The sequence below is a fragment of the Lygodium microphyllum genome, chromosome 19, assembly GCF_053477565.2.
Source record: "Lygodium microphyllum isolate KBCC chromosome 19, Lygodium_microphyllum_v1.1.10, whole genome shotgun sequence".
Lineage (NCBI taxonomy): Eukaryota > Viridiplantae > Streptophyta > Polypodiopsida > Schizaeales > Lygodiaceae > Lygodium > Lygodium microphyllum.
The window spans coordinates 86583518-86597441 of record NC_141153.1 but is presented as its reverse complement, the minus strand read 5'-3'; positions in this window follow the sequence as shown (position 1 = coordinate 86597441).

The following is a 13924-nucleotide window of genomic DNA, read 5'->3' as shown; positions in this document are numbered from 1 at the left end:
AGACTTGGCTGATAGGAAAGAAACCCTGACTTCAGGTCAGTCCTAAGTGGGAACGGCGGGATACTTCCACTTCGAGGCAGACTTGGAAAGACCTAGATCGCAAACCCTGTGACATTCCTTGCGAGTGTCAGAGGTGGCACTTTCTAGACTCCCCTCCCGATGGGCTGCTAAGATGTGTCCCACAAGTGGACAAGCGGACATGTTACAACAGTTTTCTTGCTGCAATTTACCATTGTGGATATCATCCTTCTTAGCATAACAATTGGCTAAAACATGACATATTTTGCCACAATTATGACAAACAATACCAAAATTGCTAGAACCCATGTTCCACCATCCACCTCTTTTTCTAGAGCTCCCCCTATCTCTAAAGTTTTCATGGACTTTTAAAACTTGCATTTCACTAAACTGTTGATTTAACCTATTTTGTTGGTTATCATTAGCATGTCATATACCATGGCCTCTTAAAGAGGATTTGCCACGTCCCCTTCCTAGACTTGAGTAAAATGCTTGGACCTATTTACCACGTCTTTTAAATGGTTCACCCTACATGTTGATCTCTTTAGTGATAATAAGAGAGATCAACTCATCAAAATCTAGAAATGGCTTCTAGACATATATAGAAGTAACAAATGATTTCCAATCCTTTTCATTATTAAGACTATCCAAGTAGATGATACCAAATCATCATCCTCAGGCATTGTATCAATCATTGCCAAAGCATCTACAATGCTCTTCACCTTCAAAACATACTCATTGAAATACATTTTTCATTTCTTCAAAGTATTTAGCTCATGCTTAAGCTGAATCTTCCATGCCTTTGTATTCACAGAAAACATACTTTCAAATGTGATCCATACTACATGTGAACTTTTTATATTTTTTGTATACCCTAGCATAGTATTATCAATGAGTGCAAATAGCCAATACATCACCTTTTTATCTTTTTATTCCATTCTTTTCATGTCTTCAATTCATCTACACAACCATAGGGTCACATATTTGGCTCCTTTTCTTCACATGAAATGAACTTGTGAAGACCTTTTCCAATAAGGGAGTTCGTCACATGAAACTTCCATGATGGATAATTATTCTTGTTTAGCTTCTCAATGATGGGGTTTCTATTGTTCTCAACCATTTTCACAAAATTGATACAAAACAATAGGAAAGTCTTTTGTAATCTTTTACAACAAGTGCACAACAATGCATCAAATAGCCTCTTTCACTATCTGTCCAATAGTACATTGATCTATAAGCTATTTGTAGATAAAACTTGTATTTTCTTCCTAGTAAATCCCTTAGAACTTATAGTTTTGAAACCTATAACTCTGTACATCCACTTTCAATCGACACAACTGAAATTGTAGCATAACTTGAAATTATTGTCCACAACCTTGAGGGTCTAAAATGGTCTTAGATAGCCAAAAAAATAGCAAAAAAGTTTGAAAGGGAGAATTTGCAAAATATACAGTGCTCAGTTGACACATCAAATTTCATAGCAATATCACACACACACACACACACACACACACACACACACACACACAGAAAGAGAGATGGAGGAAAAAATATTTTCTTGATGGTTTCCTCTTTTTTTCTCACAAAGTACAAGATACACAGATAAGATACAACAAAAAGGAAAGTGGCTTACTAAGTCAAACAATGCAAAACTGGCTATGCTAATCGACTGGCACTATAACTATGCTAGCTATAGGTAGATGCAACAAACTAAATATAATAAGTGATAAGCTAGTGGCTTTGTGAGCATCATAGTGATCACCGATGTCCTAAGTGCAGATGTGTGGACCCATCTAACCAAGTGGTCCATTATCAATGTTTACACATATTGAGCTTGCCATCTCAATACCACATGTCTCTTTAGTATCATTGTCTTGGGTATATGTCCCTCAAAGGAATGAAAGTACTCACATTAACCATATTTACTACCTCTTTTGACTCTTATGATCATTGTTTATAAGGCACATATACTCGTAACTCTCATAAAAAGTCTAAGTTTATGTCACCTTTATGTGCACAGGTGAGCCATTGGCTCTTGTGTATTTAGATGTTTGTGGTCTTGTATCTTATTAGTCATCACTAGATGGTGCTAAGTATTTTGTCACCTTTATTGATGATTATTAGCATAAATTTTGGGCCTATCCTATTAAGCAAAAAATTAGAGATGTTAGCTAAATTTTAGTACTTTCTTGCGATGGTTGAGAACCAATTTGGACATAGACTGAAATATCTATGATTTTAGAATAGGGATGAATATGTATCTAAGACATTCAAGCACTTTTGTGAGATGAGAGAGATATTAAATGTCAATTAACCACTCTGTACACCCCACCCTAGAATGGTATTGTAGAGCACATAAATAGGACTATTCAGGAAAGATTCCATAGTGTAGTTAGTAAGACAAGATTACCACAATACTTTTGGGTTAAGGCAGTTACTATTATTTTTTGTTGGATTAGTAAATCTCTATGCACTACTCTTGGAGTAGAGTTATAGATGAGGTTTGGTTTGGTAAACCTCCCTTGTATGCACACTTTTGTATCTTTGGATATGAGACGTTCTACCATGTTTTCGAAGACAAATGCAATAATTTGGATACAAAGTCTATCAAATGCATCCTCTTGGATATAGTGATGCAAGTGAGACGGGATATTACCTTTGGGATCTGTTGGCTTTGGAAGATTATCCATAGTCATAATGTCATATTCCATGAGAAAGAGAAGCATATGAGACCAGATCAAGTAGTTGAGATACACTGGGTATTCTTTTAGGAGGAGCATCCTATTATAATACAATTAGTCCTAGTTAGGCAACCTGTAGCAATAGCTATTGTTAATATAGGAGCCTAGGATCTTCATGTTCTATAGGATCATGATGTTAGATAGAGAGGATAGGCTATACAAGCCCCATATAAAATTTTGAGATGCTTTGCTAGGGCCTCATATTCTCTTGATCATTATGAGCCCTCTATGTATCATGTCATGGTAACTGATTCTAGCGAGTCTCTCACTTATGAGGAGGATATACGTAGAGGTGATAGTTACTCTTAGGAAAGGGTCATATAGTTTGAGTTTAACTCATTGCAGAACAATCATACCTAGGATTTGGTTACCTTGCCAAATGGTAAACATGCACTAACATGCAAGTGGGTGTATAAGTTGAAGAGAACCCTTGGTTTCTCTAAGCTAATATAGAAGGCTAGATTGGTTGCTAAGAGTTTTGAGTAAGAGAAGGGAATTGATTTTGATGCAATATTATCTCCTCTAGTGATCAATATGACTATCCTACACTTGGTATTAGCATTTATTGCGCAGATGGATCTGGACTTGTACTAGATGGATGTGCAAATGACTTTTCTTCATGGGGACTTGCATGAGGATATTTATATGTAGTAGCCTAAGGGCTTTGAGGAAAAGGTCAAGGAGTATCTATTATGCAAGTTGAGAAAGAGTCTTTATGGACTTATGCAGGCATCCATGGAATGATATTATAAGTTTGATACATTTATGCATTCATGGATTTATTCTCATAGTGATATGGATTCGTGTCTTTATATACAAACAAGACCTCTGATAGTAGCCTTATTATTTTGGTGATATATATTGATGATATGTTGATTTACTGGGAGTGTTCATGATGAGCTAGATGCTTTGAAATCTCAACTCAAGAAGATATTTGAGATGAAGGACATGGAGAATGCCTCTCACATACTTGGTATGCACATTGTGCATAATTTCTCTAAGGGACTCCTCTCCTTGTCATAGGAATACATTCATAGAGTCCTTAAGCAGTTCCATATATAGGCTAGTAAGCCCTTTGGTTTCCAATTACCTTCTCATGTGAAGGTTGATCGTGCAAGTTGTCCCCAATCTAATGATGAGAAGGCCAAGATGGCCAAGATTCCATATATATTTTCCATGGGCAGCTTGATCATGTCATGATAGCCACTAGACCTAACAAAGCATTCTTAGTGGGAGTTGTGGCTTCTTATATGGTGACACCTAGTAGATGACATTGGGATGTTGTAAAGGATATAATGAGATACCTTAAGGACACTATTGATATGTGTATTTATTATGATGGCTAGGGTACTAGAGTATTGGGCTACATAGACTTTGATTGTGTAGGACATGTAGATAGTAGCAAGTCCACTTCTTGATATGTCTTCACTTTTGCTTAAGCTGTTGTTTCTTGGATGTCCAAGCTGCAAAAATGCATGGCCTTGTCTACCAAGGTTGAGTACATTACAAATTTCTACATAAATTGGCTAATCAACCCCACTACATAACTCAAGTCAGGATGAGTAATAGTAAGGTAAATCAACCTACCCACCATCTGTCTGTACATAGTGACATTCTTGATCTCAGTCCTAACATCAGCTGTAAGATTGACATTCTGAACCAATGGTGTTTCCATGGCTTTACACTCCATCATGCCATACTTCAGCAACATATCATGAGCATACTATTTTTGCAATAGCCATATACCTTGAGGTGTAGATACAACCTCAATCCTGAGAAAGTACTTCAGCTCACCAAGATCCTTGACTTTGAATTCAACTTGTAACATTGCTTTAATTTTAGCAATCCCATGGTCATCATCTCCAGTGATGATCAAACCATTGACATAAACCACTAGAAAAACATAACCATGCTTTGTCTTCTTTGTAAACAAGTTGTGATCTGCATGACCTATCTAAAAACCAAGTTGCTACATAAATAAGTGCTTATGCAAGCATTCCATGCTCTCGATGCCTATTTCAGCCCATACAAGGCCTTTTTCAACTTACACACATATGTCGGATAATCAGGGTATACATAACCCTAAGGCTGCTCCATATCAACTAAGCCACCATTCAAGAATGCATTTTTGACATCCATTTTCCATAATTTCCAGCCCTTAGAAGTCGCTAATGCAATGATTATTCTCACCATTGCCATCTTGGTAACCGGGCTGAAAGTCTCCTCATAATCTAGGACGTATTGTTGTGCATATCCCTTTGCAACCAGCTGAGCTTTATACCTTTCCAACGAACCATCTGACTTCCATTTCACTTCATAAACCCATTTGCAACCAATGGATACTTTGCCTTCAGGAAAACAAACCAATTCCCATGTCTCATTTTCAGCCAATGCTGCATATTCCTCATCCATGGCAGCACAACAATTCTCATCTGTAACTACCTCGCTGACCTTCGTAGGTTCTATGTAGCCTGACACTTTAGTCATATATGGATAATGTCTGACTGAAAAACCATTGTATGTTAGCCTATCAAGTGGTTTTCTGATCCTTTCATATCTCCTCAACTGCGGTGTACTCTGGGCTTGCCTCTCATGAGGCTGCACATACATGCTTTGCCTCGCACCAAAGGCGTCATAACTGATGGTATGTCCAATTCACTATCAAGGCTGTCACTGTTAGGTGACTCATATCCAGATATAAGTGGGCCAGTCACATCATCAAACATCTTTTCTTTGCCTTTATCCAATCTTCCCCTCACTGACATATTTGCAATAATAGATGCAGTAGCACGACTGCAAAGTCGTGCTGTCCAAGGACTAACAGTAGATGAACCATCTCATGTTGGGCCACTCATAGATGTACTAGCTGAAGGATAACTTTCAGCATAAGTAGGGTTGGATGGTCCATCAAAGACCATTACATTTGGATTACTATACCATGAGGCCAGCTCATCAAAAACTACATCCTTTCTCATTAGGGTTTCCCCAGTGGACGGATCATAGCATTTGTAACCTTTTCTCTCCTATGCATATCCAAGAAAAACACTTTTGACAGCCTTTGGTTCTAACTTCTTCATCTTTTCATCATGCACATGTACATAGGCAATGCAACCAAATACTTTTAGGTGACTAATGTCGGGCTTGTGCTTGTGCCCATACAATTTCTCATACGGAGTCAAATCATGAACCCTAGCTGTAGGTGTTCGTTTCAGTACATAAACTACAGAAACCACTGCTTTAGCCCAATAAGCATTCGGTAACTTCTTTTCATTAAGCATTTCCCTGGCAGCTTCCATAAGCACCTGATTTTTTCTCTCTGTTCACCACACCCTCTGTTGAGGTGTATAACTACATGTGAGTTGCCTTTTTATGCCATATTTAGCAAGGTACCGGTCAAACCCTCTTGATACATATTATCCACCTCCATCAGATCTCAAACATGAGATATAATAGCCAAGTTCATTTTTAGCACACTTCTTAAAGTCCTTAAAGACATTGAGCACCTCATCCTTGTGCTTTAGAATGTATAGCCATGTGTATCGACTGAAATCATCAATGAAGGATACATAATACATGGCACCACCAAAAGACGCATTATGGGTAGGACCCCACACATCTGAATGTATCAACTGCAAAGGCTGAGAATTGCTTCTGACATGTCTCGTGAACAAGAATCTTGCTAGTTTTTCAAACTTATAAGTAAAGCATACATGTCCAAGATCAATGCACTTGAACTTCGTCAGGCCAAGTACTTTTTGCTACATATTTTTCAATTTCTATACATTAACATAACCGACATGTTTGTGCCATATTTCTACATCCCAAACTACTCCATTATCATGGGCAAACATGGTTGCCTTCAATTCCGAGATAGATGCATCCAAGGTAAACATTCTGCCATCTCTCTTGCCTTTGGCAATAAATTCATAGCCATTGCCATATTCTTCAATAAAACAACCATCCCTGTTGAATCTGACTTGCAAATTCTACTCTACTACCATCTATCCAACCAACAGTAAATTTTTTGTAATAGAAGGTACATGTGGTACATCATGTAGGCTCTTCTTTCTGCCATTAGGCATGAGCAACATAACCACACCTATATGCTGAATATCATGCTGTGTATCATCACCAGTAGATACAAATCCATGAGACCCTGCTACTAACTCATCAAACCATTTGCCATGAGGAGTCATATGATTGGATGCTCCTGAGTCTATGTACCATTTCTCATCTTTGCCTTGCTTAGGCAAATTCTTTGATACATGGTGTATAGCAAACAGTCTATCTCCCTGGTCATCCTGAATGAGTACCACTAGAAGATGCATAATGTCCATATTGCCTACCTTTTGCCTTCATATCAGCTTGCTTTTTATGACGATCCTTCGTGATATGCCCATATATTCTGCAATAATGACAGTCTTTATCCCTGTTAGACTACTCACGCGACTACTAGGAGCCACCTCTGCCTCTAGGTGATCTCCCCCTGCCTCTAAAGGCTCTAGATCCTCACTTCCCTTGCATATTTAAGCTATGCCAAGCATTTTGTTGCTACTATCCATGTGTGTTTTGAGTGTCTCCTCGACCCCAAAAAGCTACATGAGCTCTACCACCTCTAGCTCACTAAGTAGAGTAAAAGACAGTGTCTCTACCCCTGAGATGTCCTTGAATCTATATTTCAGCCAAGCTTTACTTCTTCATGGAGCAACAGTGCAAGTAACTCATCCCAATCAGGGGGTTGTGTTCTCACAAAAATGGACGTGATCCAATAGTTGCTACAATCATATGTTTCTTTAGTTGTATCTTCCTTACATGCGTGACATTACCATAATTCTTTATGACTGCATAGCCATCACATCAGAAATGCATAAAGAAAACCAATGCAATACTTTACTAGCTCTGTCTGACCATTGTCACTGAGCTCTCTGATGTTCTTGTGCAGGATTCCGTTAAGGCAATTCGGGTTCATCAGCTTCAACCTCCATACATAAATCCCAATAACCTTTGTCAATCAAAAAATTTTGCATCCTGAACTTCCATAGAGCAAAGTTTTTGTTATAAAGCTTCTCTCCCACAATTTGAGTAATATTGTCAATGCCTTGAGCATTTGCCATATTTGCAACTAAGGTATTCAATGCTATATGCAATCTGTAAGTTCTTGACTCCCTATAGTTCAAGAAAAGACTTTCTTCTGCAGTTCAGAAATAGTCTTCCTGTAGTTCAAGAATAGTCTTCCTACAGTTCAAGAACAATTTCCTGCAAGACTAGTTTCCTATTGTTCTTCAAGTAGAGTCTCCTAATAACCTACTTCTTGTAAATTGTATTCCAGCAATGAAAAAATACAGTCAACTGAGCATAAACCAAGCTCAAATATGTTCAAAACATTCTATGGTAGTAGCAAAACATCCCAGCAACAAACTATGTCCATATAAGCATCAATAGATGCATAGAACTAATGTTGACATTTACTAGACTTTTCCATAGTTTATGATAGGCAAGAAGCCTGTTATGACTAGCAACATAAACTTTGCAATAATCAGGGCATTCTCAACTCAAAAATATCTTTAAACCACCCTAAACATGTCCCAATACATTGGAGATTCAATATGTGACCAAACAAGCATCAATATTTGTACTATATGCAAGTAGCAATACCAAATACATCCATTCCCCTACTATAACCAGCAATATTTTATCTATTAAAACAAGAGTATTCAGACCTCAAAATAGTCCCAAAACATCTCATTTAGTTGCCACTCTATACAAGAGTTTATATATGTCCAACCAATCTGAATAGATTACATATATGTCAAGTGAAAACACAATATTAGTGAGTTTGGAAATCTTCCAATCCCCATTTTTTGAATACTAAAAATGTGGCACCTGAATAACATGCCCATAGGTTTCTCAAAACCGTATGATGTGACCTATCATTGGAAAGTGCTTGAAAAATGGAATATATTGAGCTATAGAGTGCTCAATTTGGAGTTATACTGTCCAACTTATGACAAATCCAAAGATTTGACCACATGTCCCAAACTTAATGGAAATTTTTCATATTCCCCAATGTGGTGTTTGAAGATGATAGGTATCCTTCCTACAAACAATAACCAATCAATACCCCGGTATAACCAGCAACAAATCAGTCCAAACTTTGGGCTTTCAACACTCACAGTATCCCAAAAAGCATCTACCACTCAAGTGGTATGATCCAAGCATTTGTCATAATAGTAAATAAGCGTCACAAATACTTCAACCTTGTAGGTTTTCAGATTCAAAACAGCAACTAGTTCACTGTTTCCACCTACAAATAAGCTCTAAAAGTGAGCATTTAACACTCCAAAACTATGCTCAAATGCATGAGAATAAGGGCATATACATTTTTAGGATGAAAGCCACAAGTGCCCTAGAACCACCTATTGTTTACTGTAGTAAACAGCTAGTCTACACATGTCTGTGCTAAATATCTCAAAATCTGTGAAGAATTTGAAAAAACTTTCTTCTGCAAAGTTGTAGACCACCTTGAAATGGTCAACATAGGGCCGTTTCTCCAAAATCCATTTCTATAGCAAGTGTCGGGACTAAAAATGGGCCCGATACTAGCTCTCTAGCACTAGTCGTGGACCTCTAAGACACACAAGACACCCCACACAGCCTCAGGACATGAGCGTCTAAGGAGCACGGTATACTAAACTCTAATATTGATCTTGCGTTTATAACAGGACACAATCCAACGTTTGCATTCCCTTACTCCTCAGAGGGAGATCACATACACATTGGTATAATATACCACGTATCACATACATAGGAGGCAACCTCTCGGTTGAGAGTACCGCAGCCCCACTACTGCAGCTCTCCTATATCTCAAGGATTGGCCCCTTGATGCACTGCTCCAACATAAAGCAAACGTACAAGCTCCACTCTTTTGTATATTGAGAGATCCAGAAGTTGATTTTTCCTCACTAAACTCACCCCAAGGATGGTACCACTCATCTATCCTACAACCTAGAAATCTTCACACACTCCATGTTGGTCATTTATTTAGTCCATCAAATGCTATGTATCTAGGTCTTATACCATGTGGTATGAAAAATGCAAAAGTGTATGACCATTGTGCAAAAGCATTTTATGATTAGAAATCAGCCACATGGTGTGCAAAATAGTCCTTTAATGATTTCTGATCTACTTGTTATTGCTGCATTGCTAGAGACTAGCACCAAGTTTCCTCATGCTACTAGTCTCCTTAAACTTACATTTTTATTGGCCTATATGCTATGCATAAACCAAATGAATCGTAATTTGATATATTTCCAAAAATCTCTCACTTTTATAATTTCTTTTCCCCTAACAGTTTAGGTTTTGCAACGTTGCATAGGTGTAGGGCACTTTTATGTCATTTTTCATATAGAAAGTGATAAAAACATACTGAAAAAGGTTGAACTGGGCCTTAATCCTCATGCCTCAACCTTGTTAAAATTTTGCAAACATTAATCATATTTTTCCTTAATTTTTAAAGCATGAAAATCTATTTTTCTCTTTTTTTCCTATTTTTTCTATTTTTTTCTATTTATCTATTCATAAAAATATGATATTTTTTAATCTATGATTCTTGACTAATTATGATAGTCGAAAGATAGTTTTTATTAGAATTCTATCCCGTGTGAATCTCGTTTTTCCACCCGAAACTAACAAAACCTTCATTTTCACTCTAAAAATACACTTTTCGAGTTGTAATTTAATTATTGCGGCTATGTATCATTACGGTTCCGCATTTCTTTTATGTGCAATCCTCAATCATGATGCAAACAAGATTCATAAAAAAATCGTTCCATATGAATTTCATTTAGACCATCAAACAACAAAAACAAGCAAATTTCCTTTATAAAAATGAAGCATACCGCTTATTTGCATGTTGTGAGTTTTTTGACAATTAATATGGGCCACCAATGTACCAACCAGCAATCATTCTTTAGTGTTGAACACCTTCCCTTAGCCTGCTCTTGAACTTGGCGCAATCCGGACAAGCATCCTTCAACCGCATTCTCTTCTTCTTAATTTCTCTCGTGTGAATCACCATTTGGAAGGGAGAGAGGGAGGAGAGAGAAAAACTAGATTCTGATCAGACCATCTAGGCAGCCAATCGAATCACCATTTGGAAGGGAGAGAGGGAGGAGAGAGAAAGACTAGATTCTGATCAGACCATCTAGGCAGCCAATCGCGAAGGCGAGAGTGGTGATGGAGAGCGAAAACATTGAGAAAGAGGCTGATATCATCAATTGGTATGGGTATGTTGAAGTGCCATAGCCCCTCTCTCTCTCCAAACTGAAAATTTCTACCTAACCATCTTGAGGTCCCCTCGCACGAAAAAATTATGAAATTTCCACAACCGTTGCTTGGTGTGTCTTCAAAGCGCTTTTGAAACCTGTCTTTTGCTTACCACTTAAAATTGACCCAACTGCTTGTGCCGCCTTCAACGAGATCCAAATTTTTCCCAAATTTTGGATTTTTTGGAAAACTTTTAGCACTTTTTGGGGGCAAAAATCCACTACTCAACAAGATATAGCTTTTGCAAGAAAATGGGCTACCTGTACTGCATGTACAGTCTCCTTTGATGACGTTTTCTTCAGATGTGATGTCTTGATGTCAAATGGCCACCATTGCCAAGCCTTCAGGCTTCAAGCTCTGATACCATCTTTAAGATTCAAAGAGAGAGAGAGAGAGAGAGAGAGAGAGAGAGAGAGAGAGAGAGAGAGAGAGAGAGAGAGAGAGAGAGAGATGGAGGTGTAGCAAAGAGTATGAACTCCCATTGTTCTCTTCTTCTCATTCTTCCATAATTCTTACTGAAGTCTAATTACACATAATTGATAAACACACTAGGTCACTAATTGACCGAATCACTAATTGTGGTTGAGTCTAACTGACTCAGCTATTACAACACACATGTAGAGTGACAGCTAAGATGACAGTTGTCTAGATAAGATCAATCATGTCAGTGATATTGATCAATGAGGTTGATTCTCAAAAAGAGGGAGATTAAAACTCCAGGACCTCAATGAAATATGAACCTAGCTCGGCTTATCATGGTGATATGAATGAGAAAGTGCTTGATATAGATCTCTACAGGATCCTACCACACTCTATGTTAGCATGAGCTTCATCACATGATGGCAAGGTATAATGATATGGTTACCAACCATCGCCAAATGATGTCTAAAATTGATGTAGCAACTGAAAAAATAGCCCTCTCAAACTCTAGGACTCAATAAACCCTAGAGCAGCTCACCACTCCTCTTGTAGGTCAATTAGCTACCACTCTAGCCCAAGAAAAGGCAATAAATCCAAGCATGAGTCTCAACGGCCTCCACCACTGCAACCACTACATTGTTCATAGGGCACTCTTGTATCCAAGGGTATTCCCCCTTCTACCTATGAAGTTAGTGAGCCCTCTCATGCTAATGGCAAACCTCTATTGAGCTCCCCTATCATCTATGCAGCCGACCCTCTAGTGAGACCCTCACCCACTATTGGTAGAATCTCCCCTACTCTTCCTAGGAGCACCAATGGAACTTTTATGGCTCAGTCCCATCATGTACAGTATGGTATTAATAGCCATCATGGCAATAATGGGCGGCATAGTAATAATGGGCACCATGGCTATAATGGGCAGCACGGGATGAATGCACAACATGGTATGTATGGATAGCAAGGTATGTACGGGAATCATGGTATGTATTTATAGCAAGGCTTCTATGGGTAGCAAAGCCTTAATGATCTCCCTGACAAGATTCTTCTCACTAAGTACAATAGGCAATCCCCATCTCACCATCAAATTTGGAAGAATGGGCCTCCACATTAGAGTCCTACTTTAATATTTACCCCTACACGAATGATCAAAAAAATATATTTGCTTCTCTCCACTTGGAATGATTTGCTCACACATGGTGGCACTATATCAATCAAGAGAATCATCAATTTATTGATTGCGAAGACTTTAAAATGCATATGGTTCAAGTATTTGTATTCCCTATGGAAAAAGAGTAATTGGCAAGATGACGATACACTCTTGACCAACATAATCTCACTATATGAGAGCACACATATTAATTTATGAACTTGACAATGTATATGGAGAACATTAGTGATCATGCCAAATTACACAAGTACATCTATAGGTTGGAACCAAGCATATCATTGGATGTCATGGCCCAAAAGCCTACTATACTATTTGATGCAATTGAATTGGCTGAAAGCTATGAAAGAAAGTATCATACAAAAGAGAGTTTTCAACAAGGTTATGTATAGCCCCACACCCCATTGAGGTCAGCCTCATATGGGGTTGTTTTAGAGGTGATTCCATGGCTAATAATAGCCCCAAAATGCCCACTTACCCCCACCCTTCCATGCTAAAAGAAAATAGGATACTTTTGGATATCTCTTAGCTCTATTGGATGAGAGCAAATATGCTGAAAATAGACACCACACTGCATCACCCTCGAATGGTTCAAGTGGTCAAGGTTCATTTCATTGGATATTGTGAAGGAATGGAAAGAAAAAGGCCTATGCTTTAAATATGAGGACAAGTACACAACTGACCATGGCTCCAAATGCCCTTACAAGATTGCCAAGGTCAAAGTTCATAGCATGTATGTAATGGAAGATTGGCACAATGCTGAGGAAGAATTACCTACTAAAAATGAAGAGCATACTAAGGATGTGAACCAAGAGTAGTGCAATGACCTAAAGGATGGGTTTCCCTTTGACCTAGGTAGTTACCCATCCCATGCTCTTGATTTGACATCCCACTTGACTACCACCTCCATTTGCTCCATATGCTTGGATACTTGGACTAATTCTAGGAGCCCTAGCACCCTACGCATTTAAGGTAGTATTAATGGCAATCATGTGTTCATCCTTGTGGATAGTGGTAGTACCCATAGTTTTTTCAATAAATCAACCATTGACCAATTGAAATGCACCCCTACAAAATTGCAGCACCCCTTGAAAGTTCAAGTAGCAAATGGCAAGGAATAAATCAATACACATGTATGTTCCAAAGTCTACCTATGCTTGGATGAGAATTATGTGGCATTGGTTGACTTAATCACATTAGACATGGGTCCCATTGATGTTTTCTTGGGTTATGATTGGCTAAAACAATTGGACAA